Raw genomic sequence first — 17938 nt, 5'->3', positions numbered from 1 at the left:
TAAATTGCCCCTAGTGTAGGTAGGTGGTAGGGAATGTAGGATTAGTATAAATAGGTGGTTGTTGGTCAGCACACACTTGGTGGGCCAAATAGCCTGTTTCAGTGCTGTATGACTCTAAATGAGTTTCTATAATGATAGTTTCTTGGGACCATTACTGAGGCTAGCTTTCAATTCCAGATTTATATTAATTAGTTGAATTTAAATTCCACCAGCTACCATGGTGGGATTTGAACCTATGTCCTAAGGGCATAGATTACTAGTTCAGTGACATTGCCACGATGCCTCTACTTCCGCCTTTCCAAGCTATGTAACCCTTTAGCTGAAGATTGGACATTTCAGTGCGAGCGATATGAGGTTCAAAGAGCTAAATGATCTTCTTGCATTGCCGCATTATGCTTTCATTTGATAATTATTTTATTGTCTGCCACAAAGTATTTCATTACACAATTATCTCAAATGAATGTCCAGTGCATTAGAATTTTTTATATCCATAAAATTAAACTTTTGTTGTAAGGCACCATACAAAATATAAAATGTCTCCCACAAGGGGTCACTCTTACACAAGGCTACAATACCCATTCATTTATGTGCAAGAATTATGAAAATCTTTCACAACACTGCAGTGCATTCTTACATTGATAGAGACAGCTAATGATTGTTTTTATTTCAATAGAATCTAGTTGTCAAGGTCACACAGAGCTTTTTTCCTTAGAGCCAAAAGACTAGGGTGATAGCGCTTATTCTTATATTGATTTGTTTTGACCCATTTCAAGGAAACTGGTCAGTCACAGCATTGTGACTGCTCTAGCTTTGATTTGCCCTCCTTCTACAGCAACAAGGCAGAAATCAGGCACCTAATACACTGGGCAGTTGAGCCTGAATCCTCTATTTTGGTGTTCCAATGTGCTTTGTCACTGCATGGTTACGTTCTTGTCCTTTCTGATACTCAGAATTGAAATGAAAAAAACAAGTTTTTAGAATAAATGATGCACAACATAATTGTGCAATGAGTTAATAGGAAATGCCATTGGTTAAGTATTTTATAATAACCATGACTACCTTGCAGTGATTCCGGCCATTGAAATAATTGACACGAAACCACACACATTGGGCAGTATTTAATAAAGACAATGGGGGTTGCCTGTGAGAGCTTTGCGGGAAAGCCTGCAGCATTATGTGCCAATCAGGCACCTAACTGGACAGCAGCAGGCCTTCTTTGGGATTAAGGACCCCGGGGACGGAAGTCCTACCTGCCGAGATCTGCGAGACAATCAGGGTGGGGATCGCAGGAGGTGGGGGTGTCGGAGTGTTAGCACCAAGGGCAGGGAGGTTGTTGTCAGAGGGCCCCGCCCTTCCTGATGCCTGGTCCCTCAAATGAGGGACCACCCCCACCCTCCCTCCCCCGCACCCCCCACCGCCGGGGAGCCGGCAAGCAACCTGCACAGGTTTGCATGTCATGCTCCCTTCGTGGCGACAGGCCCAACCTCTGCTTGTCCATTAACAGTAGCAGGAAGAGTCTCTGAATTAGGCATCAATTGCCGACTTAAGGGCCTCAATTTATGGTGGGGCGGGAAGGTCGTCCATGGGCCTTGCCACCACGGGCTTAATTGGGGTGGAGGTGGGAAGGTGTCAGTGTCCTCACCCGCCACCATATTAAATGCTCTCCCTGCCTTCAAACTTACCATGGGGGAGAGCATTAAATCCAGCCCACTGGTGTTAATGACATAATCCCAAAGTTTTGCAGCAGTCAAATATATTGAGTACAGCATGCTTGCAAAGAATTAGAAAACATTATAAAGATTAATACCAGCAAGTTCCATTGACCTTAAGTAACTGTAATCATTCCAGTTTACAGTATATTTACTTTTTTCCCCTAGCAAATAATTTTTTTTTTAATTAGTTCTTGGAGGTCAGAAGTGCAAGGTTTTATTATTTGCAAACATATCACTAATGTCTTAAAAACCAAAGATATATCCTCTTTGAAGCTTTTTTGTACTCTCAGCATTATAAGATAATTTAAATCTAGTTTGAGTCCTGTCCCTAAGCTACAAATGTTGTCAGTGGATAGTTAAAGATGTGGATCAAAATAATGGAGCTGGATTTTCTCAAGAGGTAAGTATTTCCGCCACTGGGACCCGACCCTGCACAGGTAGGCGGCAGGACCCTGGGTGACATTTTACCGCCGGTGGCCAATTAAGGGTCCGCTGCCAGGACTGCTATCCAATCAGAGGGACGGCAGCTCGGCAGCCTCGATAACACTACCTATAGAGGTGGCCGCTGCTCAGGCTGCTGGGGCCAGGCAGGCAGGTCCCAGCAATCATGGGAGTGCACTGTCCAGCAGTGGCACCTTAGCTGCAGGAGTGGCTGTTGCCACCTGGGTCCCCTGCGTGGGCCCTGGCAGTTTCTCCACGCCACTGTCGGTAAAATGCTAGCAGAATCAGGAAGTGGATCTTAATTGGCCGCCTGGTATGCAGCTGCACTCGCTGAGGTTTCCCGCCACTGGGAAACTGCCATGGATGCAGAATGACGTTGGGCTCCCCTCCGGACCCCTTCTGCTGCAATTTTACAAGATCTCCCACCTCCCAGCCCATCTCCTTGGGGCTGATAAAATCCAGCCCATGGTTTCAGCATTTGTCCCAATGGAAGTAACAAACAGCATCATGGATGAATAGTTGAATATTATTGGAATTGATCAGAACTGGCTGCCCTTATTGCCTTTGTTTGAAGAAAACCCAGTATAGGTCTACTTGCAATGTCTGAAATGCTTGTAGCAGGCTAACAACAGGCTTGGAATTTTCTTGATGTGATTTACACAATTTTTAGATCGTATTACATACCTACTGGCCTCTAGAGGAAGATATAAGGAGGAAGGAACTCAAGAAAATTACAATCACCAGGGAAATGGTGCCGAACAAATCGTTGGGGCTGGGTCCTGATGGACTTCATCCTGGGGTCTTAAAAAAAGTGGCTAGTAAGATAGTTGATGCATTGGTTTTAATTTTGCAAAATTCCCTAGATTTGGGGCAGGTTCCATTAGATTGGAAAATAGCCATTGTAACTCCTTTATTCAAAAAGGGAGGGAGACGGAAAGCAGGAAACTGCAGGCCAGTTAGCTTAACATCTGTCATAGGGAAAATGTTAGAACCTATTATTAAAGAACTTATAGCAGGGCACTTAGAAAAATTCAAGGTAATCAGGCAGAGTCAACATGGTTTTGTGAAAGAGAAATCATGTTTAACCAATTTATTGGAGTTCTTTTGAAGAAGTAACGTGCTGTGGATAAAGTGGAACCGGTGGATGTATTGTACTTAGATTTCCAGAAGGCATTTGATAAGGTGCCACATCAAAGGTTATTTTGGAAAATAAAAGCTCATGGTGTAGTGGGTAACATTTTTGCATGGATAGAGGATTGGTTAGCCAGCAGGAAACAGAGAGTAGGAATAAATGGGTCATTTTCCGGTTGGCAAGATGTAACAAGTGGTGTGCCACAGGGATCAGTGCTGAAGCCTCAACTTTTTACAATTTATATAAATGACTTCGATAAAAGGACCGAAGGTATGGTTGCTATATTTGCTGATGACACAAAGATAGGCAGGAAAGTGAGTTGTGAAGAGAACATAAGGAGGCTACAAAGGTGTATAGATATGTTAAGTGAGTGGGCAAAGATCTGGCAAATGGAGTATAATGTGGGAAAATGTGAAATTGTCCATTTAGGCAGGAAGAATAAAAAAGAAGTATATTATCTAAATGGTGAAAGCTTGCAGAGCTCTGAGATGCAGAGGGATCTGGGTGTCCTAGTGTCCTAGTGCATGAATTGCAAAAGGTTAGTATGCAGGTACCGCAAGTAATTAGGAAAGCTAATAGAATGTCATCATTTATTGAGAGGGGAATTGAATACAGGGGCTGAGTAGCCTACTCCTGCTCCTAATTCGTATGCTCTTATGTTCAATTGCACAAATGTTGCTTCAAAAAAGACTTACATTTATTATAGCGCCTTTCATGATCTCAGGGTGTCCCAAAGTGTTTACAGCCATTGAAATACTTTTGAAGTGTCATCAGTGTTGCAATGTAGGCAAAATGCTGCAGCCAATTTGTGCAAAGTAAGCTCCCTGAAACATCAATATGATAATGACCAGATGATCTGTTTTTGTGACGTTGAATGAGAGATAAAAATTGACCAGGTGTGAAACTCCCTGCTTTTCTTCAAAATAGTCCCACGGGACCTTTTACATCCCACTGTAGAGAGCAGACGGTGCCTCAGCTTCTTTTTATTCTTTCATGGAAGATGAGTGCCGCTGGCCAGCCCAGCAGTTGTTGCTCGTCACTACTTTTTTTTGAGAAGGTGGTGGTGAGCCGCCTTCTTGAACTGCTGCAGTCCATGTGGTCCAGGTACACCCACAGTGCTTTTAGGAAGGGTATTTCAGGTTTCTGATCCAGCGACAGTGAAGGAACGGCGATGTGGTTCCAAGTCAGGATGGTGTGTGACTTGGTAGAGAACTTGTAGGTGGTGGTGTTCCCATGCATCTGCTGCCCTTGTCCTTCTAGGTGGGAGAGGTCGCAGATTTGGTAGGTGCTGTCGAAGGAGGCTTGGTGAGTTGCTGCAGTGCAACTTGTTGATGGTACACACTGCTGCCACTGTGCGCTGGTGATGGAGGGAGTGTGTTCAAGGTGGTGGATGAGGTGCCGATCAAGTAGGTTGCTTTGTACTGGATGGTGTTGAGCTTCTTGAGTGTTGTTGGAACTACACTTATCCAGGCAAGTGGAAAGTATTTCAACATACTCCTGACTTGTAGATTGTGGACAGGCATTGGGGAGTCAGGAGATAAGTTATTCACTGCAGAATTCCTAGCCTCTGACTTGCTCTTGTAGTCACAGTATTGATTTGGCTGGCCCATTTAAGTTTCTGGTCAATGGTAACCCCCAGGTTATTGATGGTCAGGGAATCAGTGATGGTAATGCCATTGAATGTCAAGAGGAGATGGTTAGATTCTCTCTTGTTGTTGATGGTCATTACCTGGCACTTGTGTGGCATGAATGCTACTGGCCACTTATCTTTCCAATGCCTGAATGTTGTCCAGGTCTTTCTGCATGTGGACATAGCCTGCTTCAGTATCTGAGGATTCGCAAATGGAACTGAACACTGTGCAATCATCAGCAAACATTGCCACTTCTGACTTATGATGGAGGGAAGGTCATTAATGAAGCAACTGAAGATGGTTGGGCCGAGGACACTATCCTAAGGAACTCCTGCAGTGATGTTCTGGGGCTGAGATGATTGGCTTCCAACAAGCACAATTATCTTCCTTTCTGCTAGGTATCACTCCAACCAGTGGAGAGTTTTCCCCCTGATTCCCATTGACTTCAATTTTGCTAGGGCTCCTTGATGCCACACTCAGTCAAAAGCTGCCTTGACGTCAAGTGTAGTCACTGTCACCTCACCTCTGGAATTCAGCTCTTTTGTCCATGTTTGGACCAAGGCCCGAATGAGGTCTGGAACCAAATGGTCCTGGCAGAACCCAAACTGAGCAATGGTGAGCAGGTTATTGTTGAGTAAGTGCTGCTTGATAACACTGTCAATGGCACCTTCCATCACTTTGCTTATGATTGAGAGTAGACTGGTAGGATGGTAATTGGCCGGATTGGATTTGTCCTGCTTTTTATGGACAGGACATACCTGGGCAATGTTCCACATTGTCGGGTAGATGCCAGTGTTGTAGCTGTACTGGAACAGCTTGGTAAGGGGCACAGCTAGTTCTGGAGCACAAGTCTTCAGTGTTGCAGTATTGGTGGTATCAAGGCCCATAGCCTTTGGAGTATTGTGCATCTTCAGCTGTTTCTTGATATCATGTTTTTTTTTATTCATTCATGGGATGTGGATGTCGCTGGCCAGGCCAGCATTTATTGCCCATCCCTAATTGCCCTTGAGAAGGTGGTGTTGGGCTGCCTTCTTGAACCGCTGCAGTCCATGTGGGGTAGGTATACCCACAGTCCTGTTAGGAAGGGAGTTCCAGGATTTTGACCCAGTGACAGTGAAGGAACGGCGATATAGTTCCAAGTCAGGATGGTGTGCGACTTGGAGGGGAACTTGCAAGTGACGGTGTTCTCGTGCATTTGCTGCCCTTGTCCTTCTAGTTCGTACAGGTCGCAGGTTTGGAAGGTGCTGTCTAAGGAGCCTTGGTGCATTGCTGCAGTGCATCTTGTAGATGGTACACTGCTGCCACTGGGCATCTGTGGTGGAGGGAGTGAATGTTTGTAGATGGGGTGCCAATCAAGCGGGCTGCTTTGTCCTGGATGGTGTCGAGCTTCTTGAGTGTTGTTGGAGCTGCACCCATCCAGGCAAGTGCAGAGTATGCCATCACAATCCTGACTTGTGCCTTGTAGATGGTGGACAGGCTTTGGGGAGTCAGGAGGTGAGTTACTCGCCTCAGGATTCCTAGCCTCTGACCTGCTCTTGTAGCCATGGTATTTATATGGCTACTCCAGTTCAGTTTCTGGTCAATGGTAGCCCCTAGGATGTTGATAGTGGGGGATTCAGCGATGGTAATGCTGTTGAATGTCAAGGGGAGATGGTTAGATTCTCTCTTGTTGGAGATGATCATTGCCTGGCACTTGTGTGGCGCGAATGTTACTTGCCACTTATCAGCCCAAGCCTGGATATTGTCCCGGTCTTGCTGCATTTCTACACGGACTGCTTCAGGATCTGAGGAGTCACAAATGGTGCTGAACATTGTGCAATCATCAGCGAACATCCCCACTTCTGAACTTATGATTGAAGGAAGGTCATTGATGAAGCAGCTGAAGATGGTTGGGCCGAGGACACTATCCTGAGGAACTCCTGCAGTGATGTCCTGAAGCTCAGATGATTGACCTCCAACAACCACAACCATCTTCCTTTGTGCTCAATATGACTCCAGCCAGCGGAGGGTTTTCCCCCTGATTCCCAGTGACCTCAGTTTTGCTAGGGCTCCTTGATGCCATACTCGGTCAAATGCTGCCTTGATGTCAAGGGCAGTCACTCTCACCTCACCTCTTGAGTTCAGCTCTTTTGTCCATGTTTGAACCAAGGCTGTAATGAGGTCAGGAGCTGAGTGGCCCTGGCAGAACCCAAACTGAGCGTCACTGAGCAGGTTATTGCTAAGCAAGTGCCGCTTGATGGCACTGTTGATGACACCTTCCATCACTTTACTGATGATTGAGAGTAGGCTGATGGGACGGTAATTGGCCGGATTGGACTTGTCCTGCTTTTTGTGTACAGGACATAACTGGGCAATTTTCCACATTGTAGGGTAGATGCCAGTGTTGTAGCTGTACTGGAACAGCTTGGCTAGGGGCGCGACAGGTTCTGGAGCACAGGTCTTCAGTACTATTGCCGGAATATTGTCAGGGCCCATAGCTTTTGCAGTATCCAGTGCCTTCAGTCCTTTCTTGATATCTCGCGGAGTGAATCGAATTGGCTGAAGTCTGGCATCTGTGATGCTGGGGACTTCAGGAGGAGGCCAAGATGGATCATCAACTCAGCACTTCTGGCTGAAGATTGTTGCAAATGCTTCAGCCTTATCTTTCGCACTGATGTGCTGGGCTCCCCCATCATTGAGGATGGGGATATTTGTGGAGCCACCTCCTCCAGTTAGTTGTTTAATTGTCCACCACCATTCACGGCTGGATGTGGCAGGACTGCACAGCTAAGATCTGATCCTTAGGTTATGGGATCGCTTAGCTGTGTCTATTGCATGCTGCTTATGCAGTTGGGACGCAGATAGTCCGGTCTTGTAGCTTCACCAGGTTGACACCTCATTTTGAGGTATGACTGGTCCTGCTCTGGCATGCCCTCCTGCACGCTTCATTGAACCAGGGTTGGTCTCCTGACTTGATGGTAATGGTAGAGTGGGGGATATGCCGGGCCATGATGTTACAGATTGTGGCTGAGTACAATTCTGCTGCTGCTGATGGCCCACAGCGCCTCATGGATGCCCAGTTTTGCATTGCTAGATTTGTTCAAAATCGATCCCATTTAGCACGGCGGGAGTGCCACACAAAACGATGGACAGTATCCTCAATGTGAAGGCGAGACTTCGTCTCCACAATGACTGTGCGGTGGTCACTCCTACCAATACTGTCATGGACAGATGCATATGCGGCAGGCAGATTGGTGCCGACGAGGTCAAGTATGTTTTCCCCTCTTGTTAGTTCCCTCACCGCCTGCCGCAGACCCAGTCTAGCAGATATGTCCTTTAGGACTCGGCCAGCTCGGTCAGTAGTGGTGCTACCGAGCCACTCTTGGTGATGGACATTGAAGTCCCCCACCCAGAGTACATTCTGTGCCCGTGTCACCCTCGTGCTTCCTCCAAGTGCTGTTCAACATGGAGGAGTACTGACTCATCAGCTGAGGGAGGGCGGTAGGTGGTAATCAGCAGGAGGTTTCCTTGTCCATGTTTGATCTGATGCCATGAGACTTCATGGGGTCCAGAGACGATGTTGAGGCCTCCCAGGGCAACTCTCTCTCTACTGTATACCACTGTGCCGCCACCTCTGGTGGGTCTGTCCTGCAGGTGGGACAGGACGTGCCCGGGGATGGTGATGGCAGTGTCTGGGACATTGTCTGTCAGGTATGATTCCGTGAGTATGACTATGTCAGGCTGTTGCTTGACTAGTCTGTGGGATAGCTCTCCCAACTTTGGCACAAGCCCCCAGATGTTAGTAAGGAGGACTTTGCAGGATCGACAGGGCTGGGTTTGCCGTTGTCGTTTCTGGTGCCTAGGTCGATGCCGGGTGGTCCGTCCAGTTTCCTTCCTTTTTATTGACTTCGTAGCGGTTAGATACAACTTAGTGGCTTGCTGGGCCATTTCAGAGGGCAGGTAAGAGTCAACCACATTGCTGTGGGTCTGGAGTCACATGTAGGCCAGACCAGGTAAGGACAGCAGATTTCCTTCCCTAAAGGACATTCGTGAACCAGATGGGTTTTTACAACAATCGACAATGGTTTCATGGCCATCATTCGACTAGCTTTTTAATTCCAGATTTTTATTAATTGAATTCAAATTCCACCTTCTGCTGTGGTGGGACTTGAACCCATGTCCCCAGAGAAATACCCGGGGTCTCTGGGTTACTAGTCCAGTGACAATACCACTACGCCTCCGCCTCCCCTGTTCAGTGAATTTAATTGGCTGAAGACTGGCAACTGTGATAATGGTACCTTAGGAGGAGGCCAGGATGGATCATCCACTTTGCACTTTAGCCTGAAGATGAATGCAAATGCTTCAGTTTTGTTTTTTTACACTGATCTGCTGGGTTCCCCCATCGTTAAGGATGGGGGTCTTTATGGAGACTCCTCCTCCAGTTAGTTGTTTAATTATCCACCACCATTCATGACCAAATCTGGCAGGACTGCAGAGCTATGATCTGATCCATTGGTTGTTGGTTCCCTTAGCTCTGTCTATCGCATGCTGCTTCCGCTGTTCAGCATGCATGTAGTCCTTTGTTGTAGCTTCTTCAGGTTGGCACCTTAGTTTTAGATATGCTTGATGCTCCTCCTGGTATGCTTTCCTGCAGTCCTCATTGAACCAGGGTTGATCCCTGGCTTGATGGTAACGGTAGAGAGGGATATGCCGGGCTAGGTTATAGATTGTAGTTGAATACAATTCTACTTCTGCTGATGGTGCATAGCACCACATGGGTGCCCAGTTTTGAGCTGCTAGATCTGTTCTGAATCAATCCCATTTGGCACAGAGGTCGTGCCACACAACACGATGGAAGGTATCCCTAGTGTGAAGAATGGACTTCGTCTCCAGACAGATTGTGTGTTCACTCCTACCAATACTGTGTCATGAAAACGTGCAATACCGAATGATTTTTTTTTAACAAAGTTACTCCTGACAACGCATCGGCCCACCAATGTCATCAGAATGCTCCAAGCTGCACACATGCGCAAACAGGCTCCTGCGCTCACTGAGATGCTGCATCTGTGCAGCCTACGTCTTGTCAGGACTAATTGGTGCATGCGCAGGAAAATGTCATCAGGTACTCACTACCCCCCCCCTCCCCCACTCAGCTACTCTCTCCCGCCCCACTGGCTGCTCTCCCCCTGCTCTCCGGCTGTTAGCTCCCCGCTTTCCCTCCCGCAACCCCACTCTCCAGCCACTCGCTTCCCGCTTCCCACCCCACCCCACACCGTGCCACACCGCTCTCCGGCTACTTGCTCCCTGCTTCCCCCACCATCACCCCACCAGAGAGCGGGGTGGTGGGTGGGAGGAAGCGGGGAGAGAGCAGCTGGAGAGCGGGATGGCGCGGGGTGGGGGGTGCGGGAAGCGAGGAGCGGGGAACAATCGGCCAAGGGGAGGGGAAGGGGGTGAGCAGTGGCGAGGTCTGGAGCAAGCCGCTGAAGGAGGGGGGAAATGGCAAGACTGTAGCCAGTGTGAATGTGTGGATTGGGAGAATGGGAATTGCGGAATGGAGGGGGTGGGGTGGGGCAGAAATTCAGTTATTTCCTCCATAAACTTCACAGTGTAAATGTTGACTTTCCCCACCATAGAAAGTTGCTTTGCTTTCCAAATTTCAATGGCAGTATCATACAGAGTTCTGTCTTGTTTTTCTGTGATAAATTGAGCAGCACCATCTTTACTCCTGGCAGCTGCCTGAATGTCGCAGTCAGTGACGCTTCAGTGGCAGAGGATGCATTTGTACTGCGCCACCTAGTGGTTGCATTGTCAGTAAATGCAGCGTTTTTTTAATCCATCGGTTGGAAACCTAAATTAAACTTTTAAAAAGAAAGCAGCTAAAATGGCCACTGAAATTTGCAATGAAATACTTCACATTCCAAGGTATCGAAGTGGAAATGAATGTCTAGTTAATCTCCCACCAGAACAATGGCTTGATAGTTTTCAATGAGCTCCCTGCTTTATGCCCATTAACAAGCCATTCAGTGCCATCTTGGAACATTAGCACTGCTGGAGACAAACCACAAAGAGTAAACACTGAAACAATGGGACCCGAGAGAGAGACTAGAATGCTTAAAACTTGATTAACATGCACAAGAGAGAATATACAGGACAATCATGTGACAGTCTCTCTATCTGTGTGAAAACTTGGAGTTTCTTTTGGCTACAGCAGACAAGCATCTGAGTTTTAACTTATGCAAGACCCAAGTGGGGGTATGTCTGTCTGTCCGTCCGTCTGTCTCTCTCTCTCCAGGCAACACTTTAAGTTTTGAACACTGCCTGCGGGCTGCAAAACATCTAAATGTATCATCGCTGCAGACAGAGACGCCAGGGAGAAAGCCATCTACATCATTGTCTCCAAGAAAACCTTGAATCAGTTGACCCCTCTACCAGGCAGAAACTTCAGGACCACAAGTTCAGCCAGAAGACAACTGAACTACCAGACTGCACAGACTGTAAATTCATTTATTTGTGCAACTAATCTATTCTTCTTCACTCAGTAATCTATTTGTGTGTGTGTGTGTGAAAGTTGGAGCATAGTTTATTATTTTACTTTGATTGGGTTTTGGTTTTAAGTACAATAAACTAACCTCTTTCTTGTTTAAACTCAAAAAAACCTGTCTGACTGGTTCTTTTATGATCATAGCACCTAAAAGGGTTAAAAACTCACTGAACTGGTAAGCATATTCACTGTTTAAAAGAAATAAACCCTGTTGTGGTTGAACATGGAGAGGGACCCTCCTCACCTGATCATAACAACTGTCATGGTCAGATACATCTACAACAGGTAGATTGGTGAGGTTGAGGTCCAGTAGGTTTATCCCTCGTGTTGATTCTCTCATCACTTGGCCGCAGGCCCAGTCTGGCAGCTACGTCCTTCAGGATTTGTGCAGTTTGGTCAGTAGTGGTGCTACCGTGCCACTCTTGGTGATGGACATAGAGATCCCCGACCTAGAGTACATTCTGTGCCCTTTCTATCCTCAGTGCTATTTCCAAGTGGTGTTCAACATGATTCATTAGCTGAGAGAGGGCAGTAGATGGTAATCAGCAGGAGGCTTCGTTGCCCATGTTTGACCTGATGCTATGAGACTTCGTTGGATAAAGAGTCAATGTTGAAGATTCCCAGTGTCATTCCCTCCCGACTATATATCACTGTTCTGTAACCTCTGGCGGGTCTGTCCTGTCAGTTGGACAGGAGATATCCAGGGGATGATGATGGAGGAATCGCAGACATTGGTTGTGAGATATGATTCTGTGAATATTACTGAGACTAGCTTTTTATTCCAGATTATTCATTAAATTTAAATTCCACCTGCTGTCGTGGTGGGATTTGACCTCATGTCTCCAGAGCACTCGTCCAGGCCTCTAGATTACTAGTCCAGTAACATTACCATTGCGCTCAGTTTAACATCTCATCTGAAAGCTGGCACCTTTGACAGTGCAGTACTCCCTCAGTGCTTCACTAGAGTGTCAGCCTAGGTTTTTGTGCTCAAGCCTCTGGATTGGGATTTGAACCCACAACTTTCTTACTCAGGGGAAGGAGTGCTACTAACTGAGCCACAGCTGAGAAGCATTGATGTAAAATGATGCAAACCCCCGAACCTTCAGTGAACTTCGGTTCAGACTTTAAATCCAGTGTTTAGCCGATGCTATTTAGCAGAACTCTGGGGACATGAAGGTGATGGGATGAGCTTTGTGCATCCCTGCTATACATCAAAGCCTACTTTAGATGCAGCAGTTTGGCTATCATTTCTGAATGTCTCCTTTGTGGTAGATTTGGAACAACCATCTGCTTTTCATGTAAATAATTCCACTTATAATTGATGCAGGGATTTTCACAAGCATACAGAAAAGTACTCTGCTGGGGAAAGGGCATAATGTTCCATATGCAACTTATTAAAACTCATGGGGCTTCTACAGCATTTTCACAGCACACTTTGGGAGGGGAGTATGGATGTCCCTTTGCTGAAATGCTAGTGTTGAGAAAATTCACACAAAGGGCTTGCACAGGAGAGTTTTTAGCCAGGATTATTTGGATAGTTTCCTCTGAACATTTCATTGCAACATTTTGGCTCGCAGCTATCAAATGAGCTGTTGTGGCAAGTATGTCCAGAGAGATGCTACTTTTTCTGCGAAGCAAACTTGTGCAGTATTTTGTCATATTGTTTTGTAAATTAAACAATGATGATTTTGTAGTGGCAGACATGATTATAATCACATCAAATAATTGCATTATCCTCTATGCAATGATAATGCAGCTTGTTGATGCTATTTTTTCCAAATATTTTAGTGAAACAAAGGTAGATTAAAAACCAAAGGTTGAGTTTGTCAAATTTCCGTTTTTCCCACATAATTTCTCAGATCACTATTCGTAATTGTTCTCCCTTTAAGATTTCCTTTTCCCAGAAATGTCTTTATCCAATTGGCTGCCATTTGCCAGTGCAACTCATTCCAGTTCAAGGGCTCGAAATAAATATGGATGAGATTACATACAAGCATCACTTGATTGTATCTTCATGGCACACAAAGCTGCTTTTGTATGGTTTGGCTCAGAAATTATCTGAGTAAAAGAAGCCAGGAGTGCTGCTATTCCTATGAGATTTATGTTGACAAAGCCTCACACATTAATACCAAACATCTTCGGACTACAGTAATAAAACAATCCATTTATTTGCATTCTAGTATTGAAGATTAAGGTTTCTTAAGTTGCCAAAAGATTCTCCCTGCAGCCTAACAACAGAAAAGTGTTCAGTCTGAAGACACTCCTTAGCAAGCTATCATTTAGTCATGAATCTGTAAAAGGGGTGCTAGGGCAAATCTTTTGTTAAGTTTAATGCAGAACTTGAAAGTTTAGTACATGGAAGCCAAAATGACAATAAGTGAAGAAGCAAAGTACTGCAGCTAACAATCCAGTCACACTTGTTGAATTCCTTAATATTTAAATCTTAAAGGCCTTTGATGAGGTACCACCTGGTAGATGTATGACTGAGGTAAGAGCATGTAGAGTCAGGGAACAAGTAGCAGATTGGATAGCTAACTGGCTACGAAGCTGAGTAGGGATTAACGGCAGTTATGACGATCATGTCACGTGAGGAACACAGCTGAGGTGTGGGGTTGGGACCTGGAAAATTCAGCCCCACAATACAGAAACAGGCCATTCAACCCAACAAGTAAATGCTGGTGCTTATGCTCCACATGAGCCAGATATCTCTCTATTTATGTCATCTCACCCTATCAACATATTCTTCTATTGTTTTCTCCCTCAGGTACTTATCTAGCTTCCCCTAAAATGCATCTATGCTGTTCACTTCAACCATTCCATGTGATGTTGAATTTCAGCTTCTCACCATTCTCTGAGTAAAGAAGTTTCTCCTGCCTTCCTTATTGGATTTAGTACTGCACTTCATAGGTAATGCCCTAATTAGGCAGGAGGTGGGCTTGGTGCCCAATTAGTGGTGCCAAGCATCTGCAAGAGGTGGGAATTACCTGCCTGACGCCAGAGGCAAAGGCAAGATGACAGCTATGATGTGGCCTGCTGCTGCTTTACCGAGGAGAGCAGGCACCTTCTCAGAGGGCCAGCAGAATGAACAGGTGAGGCAGTGGTTCCATAATTTAAAAAAATGTCCTGCGTTGGGCCTGGCGCAAGATCCTCGTGGACCAAAAAAATTACTTCCTCAAACAACAAAGTTATTCCTCTGCCCGCTGTGAGCCTGGCAGCTGTGCACTATTGTGCACCAGACTGGTCGGGCTCGCCAGATTGCTCTTTGAAAATCACGGTGCGGACCCCCCAAATCCTAAAGGAGCTTAATGGCCCTTTAATTAAAGGCAAGTGGCTTCTCCATTCTCTTGCCCCACCCTCACATTTAAAATTGTGTATTGTCACGGAGGTATCAGGTTCCAGAGACGACCTCTGGGACTGCGATTTTTAAATTGGGTCTGCACTGGGCCCCAACCCTGTAACCCTTTCAAAATCCATCCCGTGAATTCTGTGTAGTTTTATACAATGCTATGCATTTACATGTAATATTTCTCACCAAATCTTTTGCTAAATGTGTCACATCATTGTATAGATGTAACAATTGCTTCCAGTTTCCTAGATTTTGGCAATTAATCCTTTATATAAATAACACAAAACCATGGACTTCTGTCTCTGACCTCTTGTGCATCCCCCATTTCCTTTGCCCAACAATTGCTGTTCATGCCTTCAGCTGTGTCGGCCCTAAACTCTGCAATTCCCTCCTGATATCTCTTCCCATTTTCACCTCCCTCCTCCTTTAAAATACTTAAAACCTGCCTCTTTGACCAAGTGAATTACTCATCATAATTATATTGCCAAAGAAAACGGTTTGTGAAGATGGAAGACTAAAATTATGGGCTGAATTTTATAGGGGCCACGACGTCGGGATCCGTGGCGGGGGGGCATGGGGCCTGTCCTGATCTTGACAGTAGCGGTGACGCCTTGTGGTGGCACCCCACCGCGCACCACCACCACCCCCACCACCCCCCACCGCCCCCCCCCCCCCCCGCCGCTTGGCGACAGCACCTCAATTTAAAGATTAAAACAAATTAACTTACTTGCATTGATGAAGTTCTTGTTGCCTCCTGATGAGCCGCCGCAATCTTCATCCCAGTGGCCGGTACTGCCGCGCCTTCGAATCCCCGTCCTGGGAAATGAGGCGCAACACCTGTTGGGAGGGGGTAATTTTCTTAGTGCGGGGCAGGGGTGGTGGGGAGCGGGGTCAAACTTTTTAGATTGGTTGGGGGGATGGTGGGAAGGTGTTGGGGGTTAGAGTTTATGAACTTTGGCGGGGTGGGGGGAAGGTCACATAGTCAAGGTAAGTATTTTGGGGGTGAGTGGGCAAGAAATGAAATGTAAGGCTATGGGGGGGGGTGGTGTTGGGAGAGAGGATGGAAAGATTTATTTAGTGATTTGTTACACTTTTAAATGCAATTTGCCTTTAAGATTTCAAACTGTCACTTAGGGCTGTAAGCCCTTTAAAAATGGCGCCGGACGCCATTGCCGGGGACAACTCGTCCGCTCCCTCCACGTCATCGGGGAGGCTGTCTGTCCTGGGCATGTTAATGAGCTGCCGTGTTTAAGATTGCGGAGGCTCCGTGGAGTGAAAGCCTTGCGTGCGGGCCGGCATCTTTTATGGCTGTGTCGCACTCAGCGGCGGCCGCATAAAATCCAACCCAATGTGTTAGAAAAAAATCCTTTTGAAGCTAGTCTAAATTGCTCCAATCTCTATAATCTTCTGCTCATTCAAAACACTACTGCCTGTTGACCATCCCACATCCAAGTCAGACTAGTCCATCATTCACGTTTTCATTGATCATCTCTTATGGCCTTGTCCCTCCTTGGTTTAATATTCCACCAACCCCCCCCACCCCGCCCCCGAAACTTACCATTCCTTGGTCTGTCACTTTTTGTGCATTTCTCCCCTTCCTTCGCCTTACCATTGATGCTCACTTTCCTCTCCTCCTTTAAAGAACCACCTTAAAAATCATCTCTTTGACCAAACATTTGGTCATCCCGTCTCATACCTTTTTCCTTGACTTGGTGTGTACCTTTCTCTGAATGTGCCCCTCTTAAGCACTTTGGGGTGCTAGACAAACTATCTTGTATTTAGAATATAAATGCAATAGCATAGCAAGCAGTAATGATCAACATCTGGCTAAATGACACTCCTCCCTTGTAAGTTGGCAAATTGGCACTAGTAGGGGTCCACAGACAATTCCAGTCACAGCTGCACATTTGTGTCCGGCTGTCTATCAAAAACCTTCTGTTTCTAAAGCCAGGAATCTTTTGTATCAAAAGATGTTTATGCTTGAGAACATTGCTTTTGATGTCTCTGGGAGGTGGTGTCACAGCTGAAGTACAGCTGCTGTTAGTTTTGGAGTAGTCACAAGTGACCTTGGACTGGCACATAGCTGTGTCATTTCGCCACCATGGAGCACCAAAGATATCTCTGATTATTTTCAGAGACATGTTGGCTGCTTCAAGAAAAGGCTCATACAAGATATGATGCAGCAAAAAGAAAACAACTATTGTTTTACCCATATTTTATCTGAACTTAAGTCTCCTAGAGTTCTAGATTATTTTTGCTACAGCTGGGTTGTTGCTTGATTGAAGGCAGTCAATTGTCTTCTGTGCTTTTATTCGAATGAAGTTTTGTGAAAAGTTCATATTGAAATAGAACGCTTTTTCCTTTTAGTCCAAAACAAGTAACAGTATGCCATCTATTGCAGCACTTAGTTTCTCTAATATATGTTAACATCACACCTGCCTTACTATCCAGAACTTACGATTTAATCATCATTTTAACAGAATTTTTAATTTGATGTGTAGAGTGAGGAACAAATTGATCTGGCTGCTGCTATATTGCAAATGCATTCAAAGTGTATGAGTTTACAATTTTGCTGTAACAGCAATTCTTCCCTCTTTGTTCAGAAATCCTTTTGAAATGATATTTTCTCATAGCAAGGAATGTCAGAGATGGGGAATTTAAACTGTTTTTACTTTTTGCATCCAGTGCCATCATCATTGGTTCAATCTGAGGTAAGGCTCTCTCTATTCAGCCACAACAATAGACACCAACCCCAATACAGCAATCCCACTGCATCAGTGACATTACAAATTCACCAGTAGGTGTCTTGAATGAGACTTCCAGTTTATTGGCAATTGTTATTCTGGGCAATTAGGTGGCATATTGATCTAGAAATTTGATTGTGCCTGAAATGCGGAGACTGGAGAAGCCAAAGGCAGCCTGCACACCCTCTTGTCATTCCAGGAGGGCATTCGACATCACAGGCAGGACATAAAAGCGGAGGAGACGTGGCTTGGGTTTCTTTAAACCATACCCTTCTTTTCTTTTCTCCTTCCTATCTTACCCTACACACTCTACATGACAGATGGAAATTATTTTCAGCAGCCACTCATCTCTCTCTGCTTACCTTTAACACTGCCTGAAAAACAACTGTGTTGCAATCCAATTTCTAAGCCA

The sequence above is a fragment of the Heterodontus francisci genome, chromosome 4 (assembly GCF_036365525.1).
Source record: "Heterodontus francisci isolate sHetFra1 chromosome 4, sHetFra1.hap1, whole genome shotgun sequence".
Taxonomy (NCBI): domain Eukaryota; kingdom Metazoa; phylum Chordata; class Chondrichthyes; order Heterodontiformes; family Heterodontidae; genus Heterodontus; species Heterodontus francisci.
This window is presented reverse-complemented; position numbering follows the sequence as displayed.